The sequence below is a fragment of the Capricornis sumatraensis genome, chromosome 8, assembly GCF_032405125.1.
Source record: "Capricornis sumatraensis isolate serow.1 chromosome 8, serow.2, whole genome shotgun sequence".
NCBI lineage: Eukaryota > Metazoa > Chordata > Mammalia > Artiodactyla > Bovidae > Capricornis > Capricornis sumatraensis.
This window is the reverse complement of record NC_091076.1, coordinates 69,944,034-69,957,114: the sequence shown is the minus strand read 5'-3', so window position 1 is coordinate 69,957,114 and position 13,081 is coordinate 69,944,034.

Below are 13,081 nucleotides of genomic sequence, written 5' to 3'. Positions count from 1 at the left end.
GCTATCTAGGTTGGTCATAACTTTCCTTCCAAGGAGTAAGCGTCTTTTAATTTCATGGCTGCAGTCACCATCTGCAGTGATTTTGGAGCCCCCCAAAATAAAGTCTGACACTGTTTCCACTGTTTCCCCATCTATTTCCCATGAAGTGATGGGACTGGATGCCATGATCTTCGTTTTCTGAATGTTGAGCTTTAAGCCAACTTTGTCACTCTCCTCTTTCACTTTCAAGAGGCTTTTTAGTTCCTCTTCACTTTCTGCCATAAGGGTGGTGTCATCTGCATATCTGAGGTTATTGATATTTCTCCCGGCAATCTTGATTCCAGCTTGTACTTCTTCCAACCCAGCATTTCTCATGATGTACTCTGCATAGAAGTTAAAAAGCAACTATACTTCAATACAAATTAATTTTATAAGAAGAAAAATATTTTAAGATGGGTCCTTCACCAGTGTCCAGAAATGACTCTTAGGTATGTGAAATAATAAGGCTCACATCTCTAGGGTTTGCATGCGTGCTAAGTGGCTTCAGTCGTGTCCGACTCTGTGTGACCCCATGGAGTGTAGTCTGTCAGGCCCCTCTGTCCATGGGATTTTCCAGTCAAGAGTACTGATGTGGGTTCCGATGCCCTCGTCCAGAGGATGTTCCCAATCTAGGGATCGAACACACGTCTCCCGTGGCTCCTGCACTGCAGGCAGATTCCTTACTGCCGAGCCATCGGGGAAGATTTTGGGGTCCAGGAAGAGGCTCTTGGGGTAAAAGTTCATATTAAACATAAATAACAATAATAAGAATAGCAACCACCCTCCACTGAACACTCGCTGTGTGCTGGACAGGGTTCTAAGTACATTGTTTGCTGTTCATCTTCTTTTTACAACAATACCGAAGTAGGTACAGTATCACACGTTACATGTGGGAAAACCAAGGGATGTGGAGGTTAACTAACTTGCCCACACAGCTAGTGAGTGGCAAGCAGGACACAATACTGTCCCTTTACAATTGTAATCCTAAAATATTAAGCTGCAGAGGAGGTTGACTGATAATCACAAGCAGCTCAGGTCCTCCAGGCAAGCCTTCCTCCTAGCTGGAGAGCTGACAGGGTCTAATGCTTGCTTGATAAAGACTCTGCCTTGATGTCTGATCTGAGACGTTCAATGCCATTTTCTTAATGGCTGTCAATCAGTTCCCCACTGTTTCCCCTGAGGCTGGGCCCAGCAGGGGTGTCGTCAGCACTCAGGAGCAGCATTAAGAACAAAGCCTGATGGGGCTGTTTGTTTTTCCCCTGTGAGGGGGCACCATTCCTCAGCACAGTCAGGAATGAGCTCAGATGTCACCGAATGAATCGCTTCCCAAATCATTGAGCTTCCCAAGGTACCCAGTAAGACCAGTGGGTGCGTGTGTGTCAAGTCCCTTCAGTCCAACTCTTTGAGGTCCTACGGACTGTAGCCCACCCAGCTCCTCTGTCCATGGGATTCTCCAGGCAAGAAACCTGGAGTGGGTTGCCATTTCCTTCTCCCGAGCAGATGGAAATGAGATACGAATTTAAATGAAGTTGGTCACCTCTTCCGGTTCCAGGGATTTCACTTTTAGACCAGTGATATCCAGGAAAAATATAACATGGGCCACACACGTTGTTCAAAATTCTCTAGTAGCCATGCATTTAAGGGGAAATTAACTTTTAAAATGTATTTTATTTAACATAACAATCCAAAATATGACCATTTCAACATGTCATGGATAGAAAAATGTGTTTTAAAAATGTATTAATGAGGTATTTTCACATGCAGTTCAGTTCAGTTCAGTTGCCCAGTTGTGTCTGACTCTTTGTGACCCCATGAATCACAGCATGCCAGGCCTCCCTATCCATTACCGACTCCCGGAGTTCATTCAAACTCACGCCCATTGAGTCAGTGATGCCATCCAGCCATCTCATCCTCTGTCGTCCCTTTCTCCTCCTGCCCCCAGTCCCTCCCAGCATCAGAGACTTTTCCAATGAGTCAACTCTTCCCATGAGGTGGCCAAAGTATTGGAGTTTCAGCTTCAGCATCAGTCCTTCCAATGAACACTCAGGACTGATCTCCTTTAGGATGGACTGATTGAATCTCCTTGCAGTCCAAGGGACTCTCAAGAGTCTTCTCCAACACCACAGTTCAAAAGCATCAATTTTTCAGTGCTCAGCTTTCTTCACAGTCCGACTCTCACATCCATACATGACCACTGGAAAAACCATAGCCTTGACTAGATGGAACTTTGTTGGCAAAGTAATGTCTCTGCTTCTGAATATGCTATCTAGGTTGGTCATAACTTTCCTTCCAAGGAGTAAGCGTCTTTTAATTCATGGCTGCAATCACCATCTGCAGTGATTTTGGAGCCCAAAAAAATAAAGTCTGACACTGTTTCCACTGTTTCCCCATCTATTTCCCATGAAGTGATGGGACCAGATGCCATGATCTTCGTTTTCTGAATGTTGAGCTTTAAGCCAACTTTTTCACTCTCCTCTTTCACTTTCACCAAGAGGCTTTTTAGTTCCTCTTCACTTTCTGCTATAGGGTGGTGTCATCTGCATATCTGAGGTGATTGATATTTCTCCCGGCAATCTTGATTCCAGCTTGTGCTTCTTCCAGCCCAGCATTTCTCATGATGTACTCTGCATATAAGTTAAATAAGCAGGGTGACAATATACAGCCTTGACATACTCCTTTCCCTATTTGGAACCAGTCTGTTGTTCCATGTCCAGTTCTAACTGTTGCTTCCTGACCTGCATACAGGTTTCTCAAGAGGCAGGTCAGGTGGTCTGGTATTCCCATCTCTTTCAGAATTTTCCACAGTTTATTGTGATCCACACGATCAAAGGCTTTGGCATAGTCAATAAAGCAGAAATAGATGGTTTTCTGGAACTCTCTTGCTTTTTCCATGATCCAGCAGATGTTGGCAATTTGATCTCAGGTTCCTCTGCCTTTTCTAAAACCAGCTTGAACATCTGGAAATTCACGGTTCACATACTGCTGAAGCCTGGCTTGGAGAATTTTGAGCATTACTTTACTAGCGTGTGAGTAAGTCCTTGAAATCCACTGTGTACTTTGCACTGAGCACACAGCTCAGTTTGTACCGGCTACAGTTCAAGTGCCCAGAAGTCCCACGTGGCTCGTGGCTAGTAGCTGCCGCATTGGAAAGGCAGTTCCAGAACGTAATTTTTTCAACAGCTTCATTCCTCAGAAACAAGCACCTTCAAGGTAGGTGCCTACCTGGTCTGAGACCTTGTAGGATTTACATTTTAGAGTAGCTGATGTAGTGAACAAGCATACAAACAAACAAGACAATTACTGCTTGTGATGAGCAGCTTCCTCACGGTGAGTTGGGAGGGCATTTGAGTGCGGTAGGTGGGGATGGGGTGGTGGGGAGCCTTCTCTCCAGAAGGGACATCTGAAGCTGGAGGACAGAAGGAATCAGAGTGAAGACCGAGGCAGGGACTTCCAGGTGAGGCGGAGGCAAGGGCAGGAAAGTCCTTGGCTCAGGAGCTGCCCACAGAACGGCTGTGTGGTTGGGCACAAGTGGCTAAACAGTTGAGTTGAGGCAAGGACGAGAGTGCTCTTCAGGGTTTGGGATTTTGTTCTAGAGGAGAGGGGAAACCACTGACCTGCTTTAAACTGGGGAGTGGTGGAGTCTGATCTCAGTTTTAAAAAGATGGTCCTGGGGACTTCCCTGATGGTCCAGCAGTTCAGACGTGTGTTTCCAATGCAGGGGATGTGGGTTTGATCCCTGGTCGGGGAACTAAGATCCCACATGCTGAATGATGTGGCCGGGAGCAAAAAAAAAAAACTGGCTAGGATCAAGATAAGTTGGGCCATTAGAGACCCCCTTTACTCCCCATACCTAGAAATGCCTTTCATTAAAAAAAAAACTATAATGTAAATATTAAAATATAATATAAAACATATTTTTATAAAAATATAATAACCTATAATGGAAATAATTTCAAAAACAATATATGTGTGTACATACAACTGAATCACCTTGCTGTGCTTCTGAAACATTGTAAGTCAACTATATTTCAATAAAATATAGATTAAGAAAAAAATGACAACAAAATTAAACTGAACTATATATATGAGTTTGATAGAAAGAGACAAATAACCTTGGATCAGAGACTAAGAGGGAAGTTAAACACAGAACAGGAAGATTCCAAGTGGACTCTGGCTGCTGGGGGTGGGGGTATGGGAGAGGGGCCAAGAGAAAGTTCCAAATACAAACCCTAACGGATGGTGGCTGGAGTTTTCATGCCTGTGCTGGGCAGGAGACAAGCCTTGAGCCCTTTTGAAAAGGGAACTCAGAATGAAACCCCTTCATAAATGCAGGCCTCTGAAAGAGGTTTCCTGGTAGCTTAGCAGTCAAAGAATCCGCCTGCAATGCAGGAGATACAGGTTTGATCTCTGGGTCGGGAAGATCCCCTGGAAAAGGAAATGGCAACCTGCTCCAGTGTTCTTGCCTGGGAAATCCCATGAACAGAGGAACTTGTTGGGCCCCAGTCCATGGGGTCACAAAAGAGTTGGACATGACTTAGTGATTAAACAACAACAAAAAGCCTCCAGTGAAATGGCTCAAGATACTTTCCCTCATTAGCTCAGGGAAGGAAGAAGAACTCGTGTCTTTGTCTTGCAGAAAAAAGAATCTGTAAGAAATTAGAACTGCAATCCTATGCCACGTGACAGGGTAAATTAAAAAAAAAAAAATTACACTATCTGAGTGGTATGTCCTCAGTCTCTCAGTTGTGTCTTACTCTTTGTGACCCTTTGGATTGCAGCCTGCCAAGACCCTCTGTCCGTGGATTCTTCAGACAAGGATACTGGTGTGGGTTGTCATTTCCGTCTCCAGGGGACCTTCCTAACTCAGGGATGGAACTGGTGTCTCCTGCACTGCAGGTGGAGTCTTTACCAGCTGAGCCATCAGGGAAGCCCCTGAGTGTTGCTCTTGTTGTTGTTCAATTGCTCAGTTGTGTCCGACTCTTTGCCACTTTAGTGGCGTGGGAATTGACAAATTGGCCCCAGACCAATGGGTTAGAATTAGGTAGGATGAGGAGAGGGAGACCACATTAGGAGGCTCTAGGTTCTTGATCTTTAAAGTACAAATGTGGGACTTACCTGGTGGTCCAGAGGTTGATTCTGAGCTTCCAATTCAGGAGGCTTGGGTTCAATCCCTGGCTGGGGATTTTATTGAAATGCAGATTCTGATTCCCTGGGTCTCGGTGGGGTGTGAGACTCTGCATCTCCAACAAGCTCAGTCATGTCTGACTCTTTGCAGCCCCATGGACTGCAGCCCACCAGGCTCCTCTGTTCATGGATTTTCTAGACAAGAATACTGGGATGGGTTGCCATTTCCTTCTCCAGGGGACTGAACCCGTGTCTCTTGTATCTCCTGCAATGACAGGTGGATTCTTTATCACTGCACCCCCTGGAAAGCCTGCTGTCAATGCTGCTGCCCTCCAAACCATTCTCCGAATGGCAAGTCTCTATGTAACAGACAATGGTGGCTTGGACTAGGCTGCTGATGAGAGAGACAGAGGAAGATGGATTCAAAAGATAGGTTGGGGGAGAATTGCTACTGAAGGATAGATGTGAAAGGGAGAGAACTGTTACTGAAGGACAGATGTGGACAGAGGGGAAAGGGAATCAGGGGAACCCAAGGCTGGGTTTCTGGCTTTGGTAACTGAGTGTTGGTGGTGCCATTTACTGATATAGGGAAGACCAGGGCAAGAATGGGCTTTTTTTTTTTTGGGGGGGGGGGGGAAGGGTACTGTGTTTGGGAGGATCAAAAACTCAAGGCCAGGCAACTGCAAATACCATGCCTTATCTGCTTTCTCCGAAAAATGTTACTAGGAGGCATCCAGGATATGAATGATCTGTTTTCCCAGCTTGGGTTGCTGACAACAATCTTTGCTTTGTAGGTCCAATCTGGCAAGTCTTAAAAGCTTACTAAATAGCCAGCTTTGTAAACGAGGTCCAGAAATGACCAGCAAACTCCTCCTGTCTGCCCCTCACACCTTCAATACACGCTTCCCTTGCTTAATACTGGCTATGACCAGAACACAAATCAGTTGAATTTAGGCTCTATCTACGAGGATCTTCCAAACTGCTCCACATGCAGTCAATTTGAACGAGCAGACTGCTTGTGCATTGCACTTTCTAATCAGTGATATAACATGCAGAGTTAAGGATTCTTTTTCGGACAAGTATTTCTTTAAAAAGGAAAAGAAGTTATCTTTGTGTCAGGCACTCTGTTAGGTACTTTTACACATATCATCCACTTCGGTTGCTTCAACAGTTTTTCCAGGTAGGTACAGTTATTTCTCTTTTCACAGATGAGGAAAGTTGGAAAAGACCCTGATGTTGGGAAAGATATGGGGCAAGAGGGGGCAACACAGGATGAGATGGTTGGATGGCATCACTGATTCAATGGACATGAGTTTGAGCAAACTCTGGGACATAGTGAAGGACCGGGAAGCCTGGTGTTCTGCAGTTCATGGGATCATAAAGAGACAGACACGACTGAGCGGCGGAACAACTGTTATTCCCTTTTGCACAGATGAGGAAACTGGGCTCGGAGGGACAAGTAACTTGTTCAAGGTCCCACATAGTCAGCGAATGGAAGGGCTGAAACTCTGTCAGCCTCGGTCCAAAGTACAAGTTCTTTTTACACTGCTCTGGGCTCCCCAGTTTCCAGGGGAACTAATTTAGTTTTCTAGTTGCTAGTTAAATCCCAGTTGTATGATTAGGTCACCCAAGATGGCTATTCTCTTGCTCTTCCTGCTCAACCAGTACCTGGTTCACCTACATCCTGATTGATCTTCCCTCTTAATCATAGAGCCTAACCAGTAAATGCCTATGTACTTGCCCCCAACCCCAGCTAGTGATTGTTCTAATCTTTAGATCAGAGCCATCTCCACTATGATAGTTTATCAAAGGGGCAATGAGAGGAGTGCCCCTCTGCTGGTTTCTCTGGCAACTGATGAACAAATCTGATATTAATTAACCCTATAACTGGTTACCTCCTTTTCCCTCTGGTAGCAAAGACTACTGCCACGTTCTGCCGGCTGTCTGCTGCACACACTGGGGCGTTGCTCCAGGACCTTGCTTCAGTCATGTAAGATCCTCCCTCCATTAAACTATCGATGTCTCTGTTACTGACTCCAGGCTTTAGTCTTGAGGCTGGGCAAGCACAGGGCTTGCAGGCCTGTGAGGTGCAGCCCAACACCAGTGTCTTTGGAGATATTCTTTCAGAGTCAGGGTGAGGGAGGCTCAGAAGAGTGTTCTAGAGAAGGCAGCACTTTACACCATGCTTTCAAGAATGGCGAGGACCTGGAAAGACAGGGGACCCTCCCAGTAGCAATTCCAAGTTGTGAGACTAAACACAAGCCGGGCAAGCTGGCAGCCTCTGCTCACAGGCTTTCTTCCACTCCCATCTTTCCTACCAATATACAGGTTTCTCCTGGCCCAGGTTAAATGCCTGACGCCTTTAGGCTGAAAGAGGTGTCCATCTCCTATTTACTCATGACACCCTGTGATTATTTCTATCGCTGCTACTTCCTTATTAAAAGATTCTGCATTCAACTGTATAGAAAATAGATAACGAATAAGGACCTACTGTACAGACAGGGAACGCTACTCCATAATCTGTAATGGTGCATACGGGAAAAGAATCTAAAAAAGAGTGAGTATATTTATATATATAGCTGACTCACTTTCTGTACACCTGAAACTAACAAACACAAATTATAAAATCAATACACTCCAATAAAATTTTTTAAAAAATTCAAAATGATTGTGTTTTGTGTTCCCTTCTTGAGGTCAAGGATTTCATATATTTTTGAACCCCTAGAGACAAAACAATGCCTAGTACATAATAAGCTCTTGATAAGAAAAAAGTTTTTTGGAAGAATTGAATGTTTTTTCATGATGATTTTCCTTCCCTCTGCACTATTTTGTTAGTTGGTTTGTTCCACGCCACGCTGGTTGGGATATATTGGTGATTTCAACAAGATAATGTACTGCTTCCATGTAAGAGTCAGAGTAGCAGCAGGCCATACTGATAAGGTGCCTTTGCGGGGCAGGAGGGGAGGTTGCCCAGGATCCTGCTGGCCGGTAGCTCTGTCATCCCTCAGATGTCCCTTTCATTTATTTGCACAATTGGAGGTGGCTCACCACCCCATCTGGAGAAGGCAATGGCACCCCACTCCAGTACTCTTGCCTGGAAAATCCCATGGGCGGAGGAGCCTGGTAGGCTGCAGTCCATGGGGTCGCTGAGGGTCAGACACAACTGAGCAACTTCACTTTCACTTTTCACTTTCATGCATTGGAGAAGGAAATGGCAACCCACTCCAGTGTTCTTGCCTGGAGAATCCCAGGGACGGGGGAGCCTGGTGGGCTGCCGTCTATGGGGTCGCACAGAGTCAGACACGACTGATGCGACTTAGCAGCAGCAGCAGCAGCAGGACTTGGTTGTGGCACTAGGGATTTTTAGTTGTGGCATTCCGGATCTGGGCTTCCCTGGTGGCTCAGTGGTAAAGAATCTGCCTGCCAATTCAGGAGACTCAGGTTTGATCCCTGGGTCAGGAAGATCCCTTGGAGAAGGAAATGGCAATCCACTCCAGTAGTCTTGCCTGGAAAACCCCATGGACAGAAGAGCCTGGCAGGCTACTCTACAGCAAGAATCAGACACAACTTAGTGACTAAACCACCACCACCACCACCACGTGGGATGTAGTTCCCTGACCAGGCATGGAACTCAGGCCCCCTGCATTGGGAGTGTGGAGTCTTAGCCACTGGACCACTGGGAAGTCCTGCTGCTTCCTTTTTAAAGGTGCACCTCTCCCATCTCTTCACATCCCATTTTCAGGACCTGGTCCTGTGACTGGAGATGGCTACAAAGGAGACTGGAAAAGTAGTTTTCATCTGGGCAACCATCTAAGGCTAAAATTTCCATTACCAGAGAAGGAAAGAACAGATGTGGGAGTGCGGGGAGGGCAGGAAGAAGTAGCAGTGTCTGTCTGCCACTCTTTCTTTTTTTAAAAAATTTATTTTATTCAAGTATTATTGATTTACAATGTCGTGTTAGTTTCTGGTATACACCCAAGTGATTCTGTTATACATATATACAGATTCTTTTTCATTATGGTTTATTACAGGATATTGAATATAGGTCCTTGTGCTAGCGTAGGACCTTGTTTATACTCCATTCTTACACCGGTGTATTGTAAATATCCAGACAGTTCCATATGATATGCTTGACCTATTTTTTTTCTTTCCAAAGTGCATTTTCGATTGAATTACTCACCAGTCATGCATAGTCATCTTATGTGTCCTCTGAGAGCATGAAATCTTTCATCTGTATCTTGCACAACCTTGATCTTATAGCATGCCTGGTACCTAGTTACTTAATCAATAGTTGCTGAATGAATACATGGGTGAAGAAGAGAAGAGCTTTGTCATTCCGCCATGCCCTGTCTCTATGGAGCTGGATTTATCAATCACATTAGGTCAACAGTACAAATAAATCAGTATTATCTGTGTTGAGTTATTACAAAATGTGGAAGCATTGAGGGACATCAACATCATCTTCCCTGCCCTCTGGTGGTGCTCTTGAGCCACAAGAGTCAGACTGAGGACCAGTGACTTTACTCCCAGGACACACGTCACGAGGTCAACTGTACCACCACCATCTTCTCCCCCTTTCCTCTAGTTCTCCTTCAGAAGAAGGACCTCGTTTCCACTCTGCAGTTCTAGAAACACTCCTTTTAAGTTAGAATGCAAATACCAAGGAGTTGTGTATGTGTGCTTAGTTGCTCAGTCCAGGGTAAATAAATAATCCTGAGGATTTCCATTTTCTAAAGAGTCCTGATACTGCCCTCTCTGCACATTTTGATCAGCGGCTTTGGCTTTTTGCCAGGCTTCTTTGTCCATGGACTCCTCCAGGCAAGGATACTGGAGTGGGTAGCCATTTCCTTCTCTAGGCAATCTTCCCAACCCAGGGATGGAACCTGGGTCTCCTGCATTGCAGGCAGATTCTTTACCATCTGAGCCACGAGGGAAACCCCAGCTTTATGAAACAGATAACATTTTGGCAATGTCAGGGCCAGCTGGCCCCCAAGAGTCTGTTACCATGACAAACAGTAAGGTCATATAAGGATTACCCACTTGACCCGAGCTTGTTATGTCTAGACACTCATGCTGAGGGCAACATCACCCAGGAAATCAGGGACTCATAGGCCTGCCCTCGTTTCTCGTTTGTCACATTTCCCTCCAGCCTCCTGGAAACCCCTAACAGGATTTCCAGCTCCTTTCAGATTCCTGTCTGGCATTTCCTCGCTCTCTGCTCTCCTGGGGACAGGACTGCTTTTGGCAGACAGACGCTACCCCTCCCTCCCCCAATCCAGGAAGGGCCCCGGCCTCTATGACAGCAAATCCATTGCACCACTTAGGTTTAATTAGAGCACAATGACGGATGATTAGTTTACACATCAAAGCACTGAAACAACTTGACAAATTGGCCCCATCCCAAAGCCCAGCGAGGGAGCTGGCCTTGAACTCAGAGGTTCTGCCCATGGGGGCTGCGGAGGTGGCCGTGAAAGCTCGGGAGCCCCAGGCAGGGGCACGCAGAAGGAGTTCCGTTTCTCAAGAGAAGAAATGCATCCCAGCTGTTTCCAGCCCTGATTATGCCTCTCCGTCTCCCTCACCTTGACTTTCCGCCTCCTGGCTCTCCCCCGGCTGCTGCTTAAAGTTCATATGTGGTAGGCTCCTGGTAATTTGGAGACAGATGATCAAACCATGAGTTACCCAAGCCCTTTGCTAGTTCTCTTTTTTACCCTGTTTACCCTCCAAGTGGGATTTGGACTGTTCTTTAGGATACCTACCAAGGAAGGAGAGAGAAACAAAATTCATCTTCAAACCAGCTACTTGGTTACAAACTGATGATTTCTTTTTGTTGGCAAACTAAGGGAGGAAAGAGATAGAAACTATAGACTTCAGTGGAGTAAAGGAATTATTTCTAGGTCTCCTTTCTGTACGCTCTCTCACGCCTGTGTATGACCTGAAGTCAGGTGAACCCAGGAGAGCACGTGGGATTAGACTGTTCCCGAGGTTTATCACATATTTCAGATCTCTGATCGTCAGGCTGAGTCCCAGAGAGGCTGATGGTGTGTTGGAAGCCGTTTGGGTTCTTCTGGCTCAAAAGACCAGTCTGTTCATACTAACAATCACTTAATTCAGTGATTAAACCAACAACAAAAAAAAAACCCTAAATGTCCACCCAGCAGTTGAACTGAATCGACCCTCTCACTTGGTCTACACTCATAGCCTCATGGAAGAACAATTGGTGTGTCCTGCTTCAGAGTCATCTCATCAAAGTCAATGGCAGAGCCGAGGCTTGAATCAAGGTCTTCCTCCGTAGCCCGTATCCCTCAGGACTACGTGATCTTTCCAGTGGTTGGAAGGATACAGGGCTGCGGTCACATAAACATCTCACGGAGCGCGAAGGCTCAGGCCTCTCTCCTGAACAATTGATGGAGACGCAGTGCATGGTGGGATTCTCGTTTCCCTGCTGTGGGCCTCCAGGGTGAGCGGGCATCAGCCTCACCACTGTGATGTGGGCAGACAGATGAATGCTGACTGCCTGTAGCACGGGACAGTCAGTGGGCGGGAGCTGGGTTCAGACTGCTGTAAGCGAAGCACTTCAGAAGGAGGATGACAAGGCATTATTACCATAAACCAGGAGCCTATTGATCGGGCTGATTAGAAAACCTTCCAAGGCACGGGGGTAATTAGCACAATTTACAGCGTAGCAGTTATCAGCTTCATTGCTTAATTAACAATGTAAATATCTTCCTAAATGACATTTTATAATCATGATCAGACCCTCTAGCGTTTGCCCTGTTCACTGCTTAATTCCTTCCCAGATGTACAGATAGCCAGCCGCCTAACATACCGTTGCTGCATCTTATAAGAGAAAACAATTGTTCACGCCCCGCATCTCCTCTTTTGGATCTTACTAGGGGTCTGTTCTGCCTTCCTCTCTCCAGCCTGAAATCCACAGTCTGCCAATTGAATTGCCAATTAAAAGTACTTAATTAGACGTGAAAGGGGAGTTCTGTCATGTTCTGGATTCTGAACTATTTTTTATTTATGTGCTTAGCAGGATAAGTCATCTTAAATTAGCATCACATTTTTCCCTCTGAAGAGCATGTGAGAAATGAGGCTATTAGGAGGAGAGGTTTAACACAATATTTGTGTACACTAGTCATGGGTGCAGGGAATCATCCCAAGCGCATATGGCGTTTTGGCAAGCAGGGTTAGTCTTCATCTTTATTTTATTTCCTTATCATGTCTTGTTGAATTAATGTTTGCAATAGAAATTTTGGCCTTCCTTATCAAACATATGTGCAGACAACTTATCGTTTGATTTTTTTTAAACTTTCAGTTCACCTCTTCTTTAGAGTATCAGGGCCATACCGAAGATTACTGTTCCACATCTAAGTTCCCAACGGCATACAAACAAATTCAAATCTTAATGCAGCCCTGCGGGTGGAAAGTTCAGAGGCTTATAATCCTCCTTGGAAAGAATGCCCCCTAAGCTTTCCATTCCCGGAGGCCTGATGATTTCACCTGGTGAATGATCCACTTCTGATCCTTCTGCTCCTACTCATTTGATGGTGACCAATACAGTTACATATCTACACAATGTGCAGAAAGGGGCTTTAATACAAACCAGTGCAGAGTATATTGGAAAAATGGTAGGGAAGGCAAAGATGAATTTTGGAGGAATTTGCTGTGGGTTTTAATTAACCATCTTGCCCTTGTTCCCCATTATCATTGATTTGTGTGATAAGTGCCAATTATACGTGTCATAAGTATACTGCTTTTCGCTGAAGACAAGAGATCTCATGTGTGATGCAAATCAGGACTCTCAGAATGCTAATTTTGTAATGAGCCAATGCATTCTTCAAGGAGTTTATAGTCTAGAGGGGGAATAAAACATGTGCATAAATAATTATAATGCAAAGTAGAGAACTGGTGGGTCATGAGACAGCGAAGAAAGAAT